Below are 13,322 nucleotides of genomic sequence, written 5' to 3' on the forward strand. Positions count from 1 at the left end.
TTGTCCATGTTATCACTCCAATAATCAATACCTTACAGGGCTATTGTATCTTTTCCAACTTTATTAGAAAAGATTCTATTTTTTTCAGAATATATCTTATGTATTATATAGAGAAACAATCAATAGGAGATACCTATCTACATATGTGAATGTACGTGTGTCTATATCTATATCCATCTCTAGATCTAGATCTAGATCAAATTTGGAGAGAGAAATTTATTCAGTTCACAGGATTGTGGAGGCTAGCAAGTCCAAAATCTTCAGAGTAGGCTGTCAGGCTGAAAACCACAGAAGAATCAATGCTGCAGCTTAAGTTTGAAAGCAGTCTGCTGGCAGAATTCCTTACTGTTCTGAGGAAATCAGTCTTTTTTAAAATTTTTCTCTCTCTTAAGACTCTGAAGTGATTGGATGAGGCCCATTGACATTATTGAAGGTAATCTTCTTTATTCAAAGACTACTGATTGAAATAATAATCTCATCTAAAAATTATATTCAGAGAAAATCTAGAAAAGTATTTGACGAGATAACTGAATTCTATTGTCTAGCCAACTTGACACATGAAATTAACCATCAAAACTTTGTTGCAGCTATTTTGATAATTGTGTCTATTTGAATTACTGCAAATTAAAAAATGATATTGAGGGGTGATAGCAAAACCAAGCAAACAAATAAAAAATCATAAAAAGATATTTGTCTAGGGCATTATCTAAAATTCATTAAATACAGAACTTTTTTTAGTGTCAGCAAAAATAAAGTTTGAATATTGTGTTGAAACAACACAAAAGTTAAAGAGCAATTTTCAAGCCATGGAATGAAATAAAGGTGGTGATAAGAGGTGAAAATATAAGACGAATTCTGACACTACAGTTCACATTTCCTTAACTATAAAAATAATGGAGTAAAATGAATTGGCTTCACACTCCTTCCTTTATTCTCAAGTATTTGTTCAAATATATTTTTAATATTGCCTTCCCCGACTACCCATCCTCCCTCTCCTATAGCATTCCTCATTCTCCCCTGTTACGTGGGTCACAGGCCAGCAGTGATCACGGAACGCTGTGGATGGCTCCCAAAAAATGCACGAGAAAAAAACAAGCACAGAGACAAATTAGTTTCTGTGGGGAATTAGGGACGAAATGGCCACCCCCCCTAGTGGGGAGCATGCCGATTTACCATCCATACCTGCTTTTATTGGGCTCATTTTGCATAATAATTCAGGTAAAGTACAGTACTCATTAGGGGGAAGTAAGGAACTATAGAAAACAAGGAACTCTGCCAGTCTATTGAGTCGGGGTCAAAGAGCTGTAAGACTTTGAGGAACAAACTAACTTCCTCCTTGGACCCCTCTCATTCAACTGAGAGCATTCTAAACAAAGAAGGTTTCACAGTAATTTACATATTCTTTCTTAGGCCTGATCACCCGGGGAATCCGCCCATTTCAGCACAGAGCTGCACCACCCTGTCATTGTTTCAGGCTTAGGTGGAGCAAGGGAACTAAGGCAACCAAGAGATAAGGAGATTTTCTCCCAGACGATGAGAACTCATGCTATGTCAAAGCCGAGGAGCGAGGGTCCATCACCCCTTTTTGCTGCAGCCCCCCAAGTCCTTCTTTTGGGGGCCTCCCAAAGTGATTGTGCCTGTCTTAGGTCGTTCCCCCCTTGGGGAATCTTACCCGTCTTTGGCTAACCGACCAAGCTTTTGGGGGTTCAGTTATGAATAAAGCAGCAGAAGCAGCATTCCTGCCCGGGAGATAAGCTTTTGGCTCCTTGCTGGCTTACGGTTCCAAGGGCGTTCCCTTAGCCTTAGCCTAAGCGGGGATTTCAGCTTCTGATACCAGTCAGGGCGGTTCCCAACGCTCCCCTCCCTGGTATGCTTTTCCTTTTCTCCCTAGCATTTATAATTTTTCCACCTGTTGTATATTTTTCATTTGCTTATTGTTTACTCTGTGGTTTTTCAATATAAAGCAAATTCAAAAAAGCCAGTATCATGGCACACATCATTCTCATATCTAGAACAGTGTCTGATGTCTGCAAAATGCTCAGTGAATATTTGTTGAATAAATGACTGTATACATTCTCTACACAACAGTCATCGGTTACATTATGTAAATTTCTAGATTTCTGATTGCAAAATGAAATTCCGTTTTCCCTCATGACTTAACAAAGTCGCACATAAATTGCTTCCACCTTCCTCTAGTGTTTCGTCTCACACTACCCTCTGTCCCCTATGAGGCTCACTTTCTTTCTGTTTCTCATATGCGCCACGGCTGCTGGAGCCTCGCAGCCTTTGTCCCACCTGGCCCCACAGCCTGGACTCTTCTCCCACTCATCTTCACAGACATGGTTTTGTTATTCAGATCTTAGCATAAACGACGCCTCTTCAGCAAAACATTTTCCAATTGTCCGGTCTAAAATATCCACTCTGTTATTTGATATAAACTTCATCTTACTTTAATTATTTACACACATACTATTTATCATTAACCTATTTTTTGTATTTGTTTATTTTTTGTATCTTGCACCAACATGCAAGCCTGTCAAGCACAAGTGCTTGGAACAGTGTCTCACACATAGTAAGTGCTCAATAAATATTTATAAAATAAATTAATCTGAGACTTGAATCTTTTTTTTTTTAATTCATTATTTCTTTTTTTTTTAAAGATTTTATTTATTTATTTTTAGAGAGGGAAGGGAGGAAGGGAGGGAGGGGGAGAGAGAGACAGACAGAGAGACAGACAGACAGACATCAATGTGCGGTTGCTGGGGGTTATGGCCTGCAACCCAGGAATGTACCCTGGCTGGGAATCGAACCTGGGACACTGTGGTTCCCAGCCCGCGCTCAATCCACTGAGCTACGCCAGCCAGGGCGAGACTTGAATCTTTAATACATTGATACTATCAATATATTTTCACTTTTTTTTCTTTCTGTGTCATTGAGTGACAGCTGCCACTGGCACAGTCCCAAGGCAAGGATGTGTTCAAGGGTTTTCTTTCAGCACCAGCTACCAAATCCTGGCCCCGCTGCCTGGGGGAGGACCTGTGAAAGTGCTAAATATTTTCACTCTTTAATTAACTACATGAATTAGATAAATTTACACACAGAGTTGTAAGAGAAAACTCCTTGGTAAGAATTATGAATCTAAACAAATTTATCTGGAATATTACTGGTAACAACAATTCCTAAATTCTCCCTACCCTGCTCTACTTAGGGATATAAAGTATTATATAATCAAACAAACAAAGTATAAAATTATTTATCAGGTCTATCTTTTCTTAATGTAACAGTGAAAAAAAGTATAAACCACTTTAGCATAACTGCAGGTTTCAGAAGTAGAGAGACAGATTTTACATTTGCCAACTTCTCCTCCCTGCCCCTGTACCCTCCCCGTCAGCAGTCACTTTCTAATGAGAACAGATGTTCTCAAACTTGTGTCCAGGCATCTAAAATTACATGTCAGAGTTTTCAAACTTCCTTTCCTGCTTGTTGGGACTTCTTCCTTATGTATTGTTCAACCTAAGTTCCATTATTTTTCAGCTAAGAAGACTTTAAAGAAGATAAAATTGTTCTCACAGTATGCCAGTCATTTATATATCAGAAGTGCCAAAAGGAGGCATGGCATGCTTTTAGTTTAGGGCAAAAAATTTAAAGAACCAAGAATCCGGCCATACAGCACATGTAAGTAGTTTTTTAAAATGTCACAAACACTCTACAGTAAGAAAAAAATCATAGAATGCATAAAGTAACACCAGCAGAAGTGCTATAGTCATGTTGTGTAAGTGAAACACAGGTTAGGGTATTTAATTATTTATTTAAAAAGGTCCAAGTTCAGTTGGTTTCAGAGAATAGGTAGAATTTCTCCTAGGGTATGGAGTTACCAAATAATAAGTATTTGCTGAATGAAATGAGAGTAGAAAGTAAATGTATTAAATTAGTAGTGAATGACTGTTGAAAGAGTTTAGGTATTTGACATTTTCAGTGAATCACAATCCAATACTTTTAAATGAGGAAGCGAGATGAAATTAAATCAGACAATAATTATGGAAGTAGTCTAAATGATCTATAATAGATAAAATTTTAAAAATAAACTAATTAATTATAAACTGAATATAAGTTTTATTGAGGGAGAAGCCATGCCCCTTAAAGGATTCTGGCTTTTATATAACAGCAAAAAAGAAGGGACAATAGAAAAAAATAGTGAGGATAATGAAAAACCTGAAAAAGCTCTATATACAATTCAAACTAACTGTAAGTGTCTTGTATAACTTGTCAACTAGGCAAATGAAGAAAATGACCTTGTAACAGTAAACCAACCTCATGATTTGCAATAAATGTGAAATCTTTCTCCAAAGTTTCCTTTCAATAGACAATATTGATAATATTGACACTCATTCATCTTGAACATGGCTGTGCTTTTCATCTCTTGTAATAGAAAATGAACTTCTAATAGAGTTACTTACTTATTCTAACTCTTACTAAGACAAATAAAACATCCATCCATTTTAGTGTCAACATCAAGAATTAAATTCTTTCTCATAATTTTAAAGAATTTTATTATACAACCTTGATTAAAAAATCATATTTACTTATTTTAGAGAGAGACAGGAAGGGAGAGAGATATTAAAGGAATGATTTGTTGTTCCATTTACACATACATTCATTGGTTGCTTCCTGTTTGTGCTCTGACCAGGAATCAAACCCACATTCTTCATGTATTTGGATAATATTCCAACCACCTGAGCTACCAGGCCAGGGCTTTAGTGTGTTTTAAGAAAAGGTGGCTTAGGAATTTATCAAAGGTTATACACCAAAGTTAGAAATTGTTATTAACACCATTGTCATTGTGTTAATAAGTCATAGGCATAGTTGTTTTTTTTTGCATCAAAAAATGTTGATCTATTTTCTAAAGAAAAGTCTTTGTGAACTGTTTACATTTAGATAGTATAAATGGATGCACAATTTGCCAGGTCCACATAAATATAAAAATAAATTTTGAGCTCTTGCTGGGTGGCTGAGTTGGTTGGAGCAACCTCCTGTACACCGAAAGGTTGCCAGTTTGACCCTGGTCAGGACACAGACCTGGGTTGGGGATTCAATTCACAGTTGGCCATTGGGATGCATATGAGAGGCAACCCTTTGATATTTATTTCTCAACATCAGTGTTCTCTCTTTCTTTCCCTCTGTCTCTCTCTCTTTCCTCATCTCAATAAGCATATCCTCAGGTGAGGATAAAAAAAATGTATACACAAAGGGGAAGGGTTTACAAGAACAAGTATAAAGGACACATGGACAAAAACAAGGGGGGGTGGAAATGGGAGGGAGGTGGGGAGGGGTGGGGGATGGGCTGGGATGGGAGTAAAAGGCAGAAAACTATACTTGCACAACACTTAAAATAAAAATAAAAAACCCTGAAATAATAGACAAGTATGGAGAATAATATAAAACATCTATTTATATATCAACTGAAATAAATACAACCTATCATGTTCTATACACACACACACACACACACACACACACACAGCCTTTCACTGCTTCTTAAGAGGCTACCCAGCAAACCATCACAAAGGAATTCTATGACCCTACTTCATTTGAAGTTCTAAGATGGTTGTGAGAATAAGGCTGAACATGGCAAGCTGTAGAAAATTAGAAAAGTGTGATTGAAAGTTAAGGAAGATTGAATAGTTGGTTGTGTTAGAATAGGTGACAAGCCCTCACTAGACTGAAGTGTCTGCAATGGAAGTGTCTGGAACTAAGCTGGCTGTCAGCACAATGCTGGTGTTATATTCAAGAGAGATTTTGATACAGTTTTCAGAGGACAGAGACTTGCTTAGGCTGCCTATCAGTTTATGTATTGGGGAAAGAAACTGCAAGAAGACTCACCTGTTTATTTTGATATTCACTTTTATTCACTCATTCAATAAATATTATTCAAGCCTTTGAGGTATACTGAACAAAGCATAAATAAGTTAATGCCATTAGGAAGCGTATATTTGAGTGGGATAGAATGACAATGAACATGATAAGTAAAAAATGGTAGATTACCTAGTAATAGGCACTAACAATATCTAAAGTGGGAAGGGAAATAGGAAATGTATGAGGTATGAGGAAATTTGAAACTGTAGGTAGGAGGCCAGGGAAGACCCCTCTGAGAGGGAAATGTCCACACAGACTTGAAGGAAGTGAAGATGCTGTGGGAAGAGCATTATAGCAGACAGAGGAAGGAAAGATTGGATATTTTCTGTTCACTTAATCCTTAAGTATTACTATTATACACATTTTATCAGTGAGGAAACTTAGGCATAAAAAAAATAAGTAACTTTCTTAAGGTCAAGAAGTAGTGAATAAATAACATAGCCAGGGTCCAAACCCAAGAAAACCCTAAATCCAGAAAGGTGTTCTTAATATGTAAACATACCTATTTTTAATTTCTTTATTTTTTCCTATTTGTTCTTTTCTCTTTCTAAACATTAGGTCAGGTAACTTTTACATTTTATGTTTTTCTTCTTTTTTAATTTTAATTTTTAATTTATTTATTTTTAGAGAGGGAAGGGAGAGAGAAAGAGAGAGAGAGAAACATCGATGTGTGGTTGCTGGGGGCCGTGGCCTGCAACCCAGGTATGTGGCCTGACTGGGAATCGAACCTGCAACACTTTAGCTTGCAGCCTGCGGTCAATCCACTGAGCTACGCCAGCCAGGGCTGTATGTTTTTCTTCTTATTACTCTCTCAACTTATTACCATTTAAATTTGTTTTCTTTATTAGTTACAAAGTATTAGTTTATTACTTTATGACTGCTTTTGATGAAGTAGACTTTCTCTTTGGTCTTCAGCTCATCACCTGAAACTTGACCCCTTGAAATTCAACTTCTCTTTTCTGAAAGATGCATAATACCATTCCAACATGAAATTCAATAGGCTCTTCTAACTCCTCATCATTCTTGATATTACTAAAGTGATAACTAAGAGTCCCTGGCATTGCAAATGTCTAAGATTAATCATGAATCTGTCATTTCCAAGCTAGGATAATGTCTAATCCTCTAATATATCACTTTAATTGTAATTTGTTTATTAATACTATTGTTGTGTGGTTATTGTAATGTCTCAATAAAGGCTAATAAATATGAATACAAAAAATTACTTTTTTCGAACCTCCTCTTTTTATTTTTTGACATAACATTTATTAATTTCATCACTGAAAAACTCTATCACCTTTTCTGATTCTTCTTCTTCCAGCATTGACTATATCTGAGTCTTGACAAAGGCTCCATTTTTGGACTACTTATTACCTTTCCAAGAAAAAAGATGTACTCTCTGCGATATCATTCACTATCAAAGTGCCAACTGTCACGTCTGTGCAGAGGACTTCCAAATCAACTCCTGTCGTACATCTTCTCTCTAAAGTGTCAAGCCCATATTCCCAATTGACCCCTAAACATCTTCACTTGATTTTTCTGCCAGCAAATCAAAGTCACAGTCTACAAAGACAGATGAAAAAAAGCAAGGTTTTTGGTCCCAAATCAATTTTTATTGTTGCTCATTGAGATTCATATATTTAGTGTTTTCTGTTTCTCACTAAAGTTTGAAATTTTGATTCCATCTTTCACCTGACACCCCCATTGTCTACCTAATCAGAAACCTATAATATTAAAATAACAAAAGATCTGAGAGCCTTGCTACCCCATTCCTTATCTCAGATGAGTAAAGATAGAGCCATATACGCAGGTAGCTGTGAGGGGTCACAAAGGGAACTGAAACCTAGATTTACAAACTCCTAGGCCACAGGTATTTCTTGTGTACAAACCTGAATCTGTTACTAGTTCTAAATAATTTTATTTCCATACCGTCTCTAAAATCTGTTCACTCCTAACCCCAACAATGTTACTCTATTTCATACTGTCTTTATTTAGAATATCTTTAGTTAGCAAACTGGTTTCATTCTGGAATATGTATCAAGTAAGAAAAAGTCTCTTAAGATAGATCAGTCCCACTCAAAAACATTCACTGTTTCTATATTTCTTAGCGATTAATGAAGCTCATTTCATTGAGTCATATGCAATAGCAACTATAATAGGCATACTCTACACCCACATCCTATTTAATCTTTATAACAAACTGTGATATTCTTGTTCAGTTCCTCTCACACACTCACAGGAAATTCAATTAACCCATATTTGCCTAGTTGATAAACTGCAGAACTGAAGCATAGTTTGTCTGACTCCAAATTTCTTTTAAAAATGCAAAAAAAAAAACACCTGTCTTTTCAAACTTTCTACTAAATGTATATTTTAGGTGAATGCACTGTTAATGAAAGAGGCTCAATTCTTTAATTCATATATCTGTTTTGATATGCTATTACTTGGAATATCGTTTGTGCCCTGCACGTACACAGATATAAAAATCTACCACATTTTCAGAGTCATCAAAGTAACTGTGTGGCTGCCCCTTTAGAACTTTAACCTCCTGGTGGTTGTAGTCTTTTTGCCAATCAGAGCATGATACCCAAGGTTTTGCACATAATTGTTTCTGTATAAACTAAATAACACGAAGTGTCAGCTTTGGAAATTACTTGATGTAGAAAACCACCTGAAAATCTTGAAGGTAATTGGAAAAAAATTCTGAGAAGAAAAGAAAGCACAAAACAAAGCAAAAGATGGATGTTATGATTAACCTGAAGCACGCAAGGTCAAACACACATCATTGTGGTTTAAGTATAAATAATATCATGTAGCAGCTGCTAGACACTAAGTACTGTGAGCTATAGATGTTAAGTGAAGAAGATAGAGTTTTTACCCTTGCTAAGCTCACAGTATGATATGAACAAAAGACACACACAACCCAAATAGATCAACCAAAACAAGGTTAAATGCTGAAATTTTGCTCTGAGTAAGGAAAGTTGTGAATTCCTTTGGCTGTGTACAGCTCCCCAGAGCGATTTACTTTTCGAGGCAGGTGAGAGTTCTTTCTGAGACTACACAATTTCTTAGCTAGATATTGTGTTATATCCCTCTCTTATATTACGATTTATTAATAACGAAAACCTATCCTTCGGGAAACTTTGACACCTGCATAAACAACTAGACTCTGCTTCATATTTATAGATGCAAGCTTGAAAGTTTAGGGGTAGCAGTATGAGAACTGGTTATTTTATCTGTCCAGTTAAGTTAATTATATGTATCCTTACCTTTCAAAATATTATTTATTGGCTTCCTTGAGTACAATGGTGTTTCAGAAGCCAATATATCAAATAGTTGTACACTCTCTAACTATTTCTCTTTGATTTAGTTAGAGGCTTCCACATATTGTAATGTAAACTTCGGGATAATGGGATGCAGTTCTCTTTCATTTGTAACAAAAGCAATTACTCAGAGAGGCAGTGTCTTCATTCTGCCTCTACTCTGTTATCCAAATTAGAGCTCCACTACTATGAGAAACTGCTGGTCTTAAAATTGCTACCTATTGGAGCTGTCCCGTGATTCACTTCATTTCTAAAGTTAAGTTGTTTGATTACATCATAATCATAATTTATGTACTTTTATGAATCCAGTTATTTCAAGACTGTAAAAATATGGCTCATCTGTTTTGAAAGAGGAATCAAGCTGTTCATTCTTTGACGAACTCTAAGAGTTAGAGAAATTCCCTATTCTTTCTTCCAGCAGTGATCCTCTCACTTAATCTTAGTTGTCAAATATTCTATTTTTAGACACTTGTTTACTCCAAACATCCCTGTTTTTAGAACATCAACATTGCCATGTTGATATTCAGCCTTCCATCCCAAACCTGAAGAAACACCTACATCCGGATGCCCTGGGTAGTTCTGTACCCTGATTGTAAGTACTCTTCCACTGTAGACTCATAAAATGCATAAACTGGCCACTTTGAGAATTATTTCTTTCATGGCGCATCTTTCTCTGACAATGATACCTTTAGGGAAGTGACCATGCCTGTCCCATTACTTTGTACAATTGGGCGAATGTAGTTGTTTGGTAGTCTTTCGGCACTGTTTTATTGTTTCTTATTGTCACTGCCCTGCCAAATCCTTCTGCTTCCTCCAAGTGATATCATTACTCGCGTTATCCCACAGCTTTTCCAAGGAAGGCATCAGCCTCATGAAAGCATGGTGAGAACAGGAGTTGGCTTTGTGCATATGTCCTATTTTTTTCTTAGTATAAATGAAACAAAATATATTATTTAATTTTGTAAAATGAGGAGTATAAAATTTGTCTTTATAATCTCATATTTTATATTTTTCATCCCTTTACCCTTTTGATATGTTGCAAATCTTTTAACACAACTCTCTCTACCTTCCCCCTGCCATTTCTGCAACTTTCCTATCTCATTAATCTCTGTGTCTTTTTAAATTTTCATTTACTTTCTCTATTAGCCTTCTGTCCTAAACCTGCTTACTTATAGGCACTAAAACCCTTAACAGAATATATGGATATATGGAACCACGTGAATATAGTCAGGATCTGATAATTATGTGCTAACTACACTGCAGGCTACTCCATAATCTCTCATGTGCCTTGACCTAAGTAATTAAAAAAATCTATTGTGTGTTTAGAATAGGTTTCAGTTCCTTTGTCAGGATTTTTGCCTAGGGACCAAGACTTTCTCATTGTATTCTAGTTACTGGCATTAATCATGCTCTGAAACAGAAGGGTCAGCAAGAACCATAGCAGTGCTACTCAAATAATCATTAATGACACCTTCAAGCCCGTGCTGAAATATCCCACCTGTCAATTGTCATGGCTTTGAATCTCAACACCAACCTGGGTTCAATATATTCCATTATGTGGAGATTTGGACAAAGTGGTGACATTCCTAGGGGCTATAATGGAAGCCCATTTCTAGTTTTCCCCACATTCCTCTAAATGCATCTGAGTTCTGTCATCATATTCTGAAGGCCTTCTCACATTGTAATAGTAACATAGTTTATTTTAATAAAAATAATTGACCTGTCTTAGAATAAATTTCTGACCAAGGCAAGAATGTGAAAGGACAAAACCATGCATTGGTATTATCCAAACTACTGGCAGCTCTGCCCATTGATGGCTTTGCTGGCTCCCTCCTTCCAGACTTAAAGTATCTATACTCACTGTGCAGCCATTGCAGTCCAATGGGGCGAATTTCCCTCCACAGACCCATCAGTCATGGGGATAAGTATCTGACCTTCTTTAATACACAATGCTAAAGGTAGATGTGTTCACAGGTCCATATCAGTGTCTGCAGGCATTTCACTACTTTGTGTGACTGGGCTCAGAATGGCAGGCAGCTCCGCACAGAGTGGACTGGCTGAGAGAGCACTCATTGCTCCTGGCAGCCCTATGACTTATGTGGGGTAGTGGGCCCGGCCACCACCAACTAAAGTTTGGCAAATTCTCAGACCCATCCAGCAAGGGGGTGTTGTGTCTTTAGCAACACTGGCAGAACTTTTGTGATACTCTCTATATACTCTAGACTAAGGCATGTTGCCAAAAGTTGTTTCTCCATGGGTCTATACCTCTATTCACCTTTTTTCCATAATTGGGTAGGACCAGAAACCTAGGGGCACCTTCCTCTCATCCTGCTTTTGCCAAAAGCCCCACCCAAAGCCCTCCAGATAGACCAAAACATCTATTCAGAAGGGTTGGTTGCATCCAATACCCCTAACTCTTATGTTTGTTTCATAGCCACCATTGCATTGGTAAAGGCATCAGTGTGTTACTGTGTCCAATCTCTTCTTTTTTAATTTTACTAATTTATACAAAGGACATTAACAGCTGTGATAGATGGGAAACAAAAATCCCCCAGTATCCAAGCAGTTTCAAGAATGCTTGCGATTGCTTCAATGATTTTGGTATAGAATAATTTTGAATCTTACTCAGCACAGCAGCTAGAATCAATTTTGTTTTATTAGAACAGACAACTCCCAAGAATATTACAGAGGGCCAAGGCCCTTGTATCTTGTTATTTTTTATGCCTGACCTTTTAGGTGCTCCAGCAGACTCATCAACTTGCATAAAATAAGAAGGTCATTCATTACCAGTTAGGACAATATCATCAATATAATGATGCAATGTTACCCCCTCCCCACCTTTCTACACAGATACATGTTTTGCTCATAAACCATGGCAGATGTGAAGCTATGCAGGTAGTCTCATGGTTACACCTAAAACATCCAGTGTTCTTTATTCCAGCTGAAGGCACATTGTTTTTGTCTTTGGGGGTCTATAGAAATACTGAACAAGGCATTAGTCAGAACTGATACAAATCATATGCTCCCAGAGACTCACTGATTTTATTCAGTAATTGGGTGATATTAGGAACTGCAGCATGGACTGGGATGTGGGGGCAAATACCTTATTAAATTCCCTGTAGTTCTGTCATTCTCTAGTCCTGTCATGATCCATCTGGCTTATGTACTGGCCAGACAGGGTTGTTGAAAGGGCTACGAGTGACACAAATTATGCTCACTCTATATAGCTTTTAACCATATCGATGATCTTTGCATACCCTGCAGGTAAACAATGTTTTCTTACTGTTATTACCTGCCTTGGTGCATGGAGTTTCACAGATGTCCATTGCATTCTTCCCCTGAGCACAGTCTTGACTGCTCAAGTCTGTAATCAGAACTCTCCTATTGTAATGGATATTTGGTTTAACTGAACCAGAATCTTGATGTCCAAAATATATTCAGGTAGGGGCAAAATAAACACCTGATAGGAACTTGGGGGCAACTGACCAATCTGCTTGCAGAGCAAGATTTGCCCCACCTTTATGGAACTACCCCCATAGCCATCTACAGCGGTAACATAGCCTGTAAATTTAAGGATATTACCATAGATCAGCATGCATTCTACTCCATTATCTACTAGAGCCAAGATCTGTTGTGTACTTTGTCCAATGGACAGTTAATCTTAAATGGAGTAGCCAGTTCCCCTGCACCATCCTTATTGAGAGATGTTGACCAATTTCCTATGCCAACTATTTAGGTTCCTCCCATAACAGGAGAATGATGGCACAGTTTGATTTCTGTCCATGTGGGGGCTCTTCTTTGGGAATAATTTCTGGAACTTTTGTTCAGGCTTTAGTTTCTTCCACAGTTGTATCAACACAGTGTTTGGTTATCTATCTGTCTTTTCTAACCAGCATCCTCACTTTCAAGAGATCAAACAACAAGATGAGAGACTCTAACCACGCCCTTTCTCCCACTTTTACTCTTTCTATCTAATAACCCAGATATTTACTCATCATTAAACCTTTTCTGTTTTTCCTAAATCAGCTAATAGCCCGGGCTACTTGAGCAGCTGACTGCCTAACCACAGGGGTTAGGATGGAGAGTAAG

The 13,322-nt window shown here is 37.3% G+C and overlaps 1 non-coding gene across 1 annotated transcript; it reads right to left on the reverse strand.

Moving 5' to 3' along the window:
* Positions 1-2,922: 2,922 nt before the first annotated feature.
* Positions 2,923-3,051, reverse strand: LOC114509016. The gene has a single exon (XR_003685585.1). It is a non-coding gene; the product is annotated as a small nucleolar RNA SNORA30/SNORA37 family (small nucleolar RNA).
* Positions 3,052-13,322: the final 10,271 nt, after the last annotated feature.

This window comes from Phyllostomus discolor, chromosome 11 (genome assembly GCF_004126475.2).
Source record: "Phyllostomus discolor isolate MPI-MPIP mPhyDis1 chromosome 11, mPhyDis1.pri.v3, whole genome shotgun sequence".
Lineage (NCBI taxonomy): Eukaryota > Metazoa > Chordata > Mammalia > Chiroptera > Phyllostomidae > Phyllostomus > Phyllostomus discolor.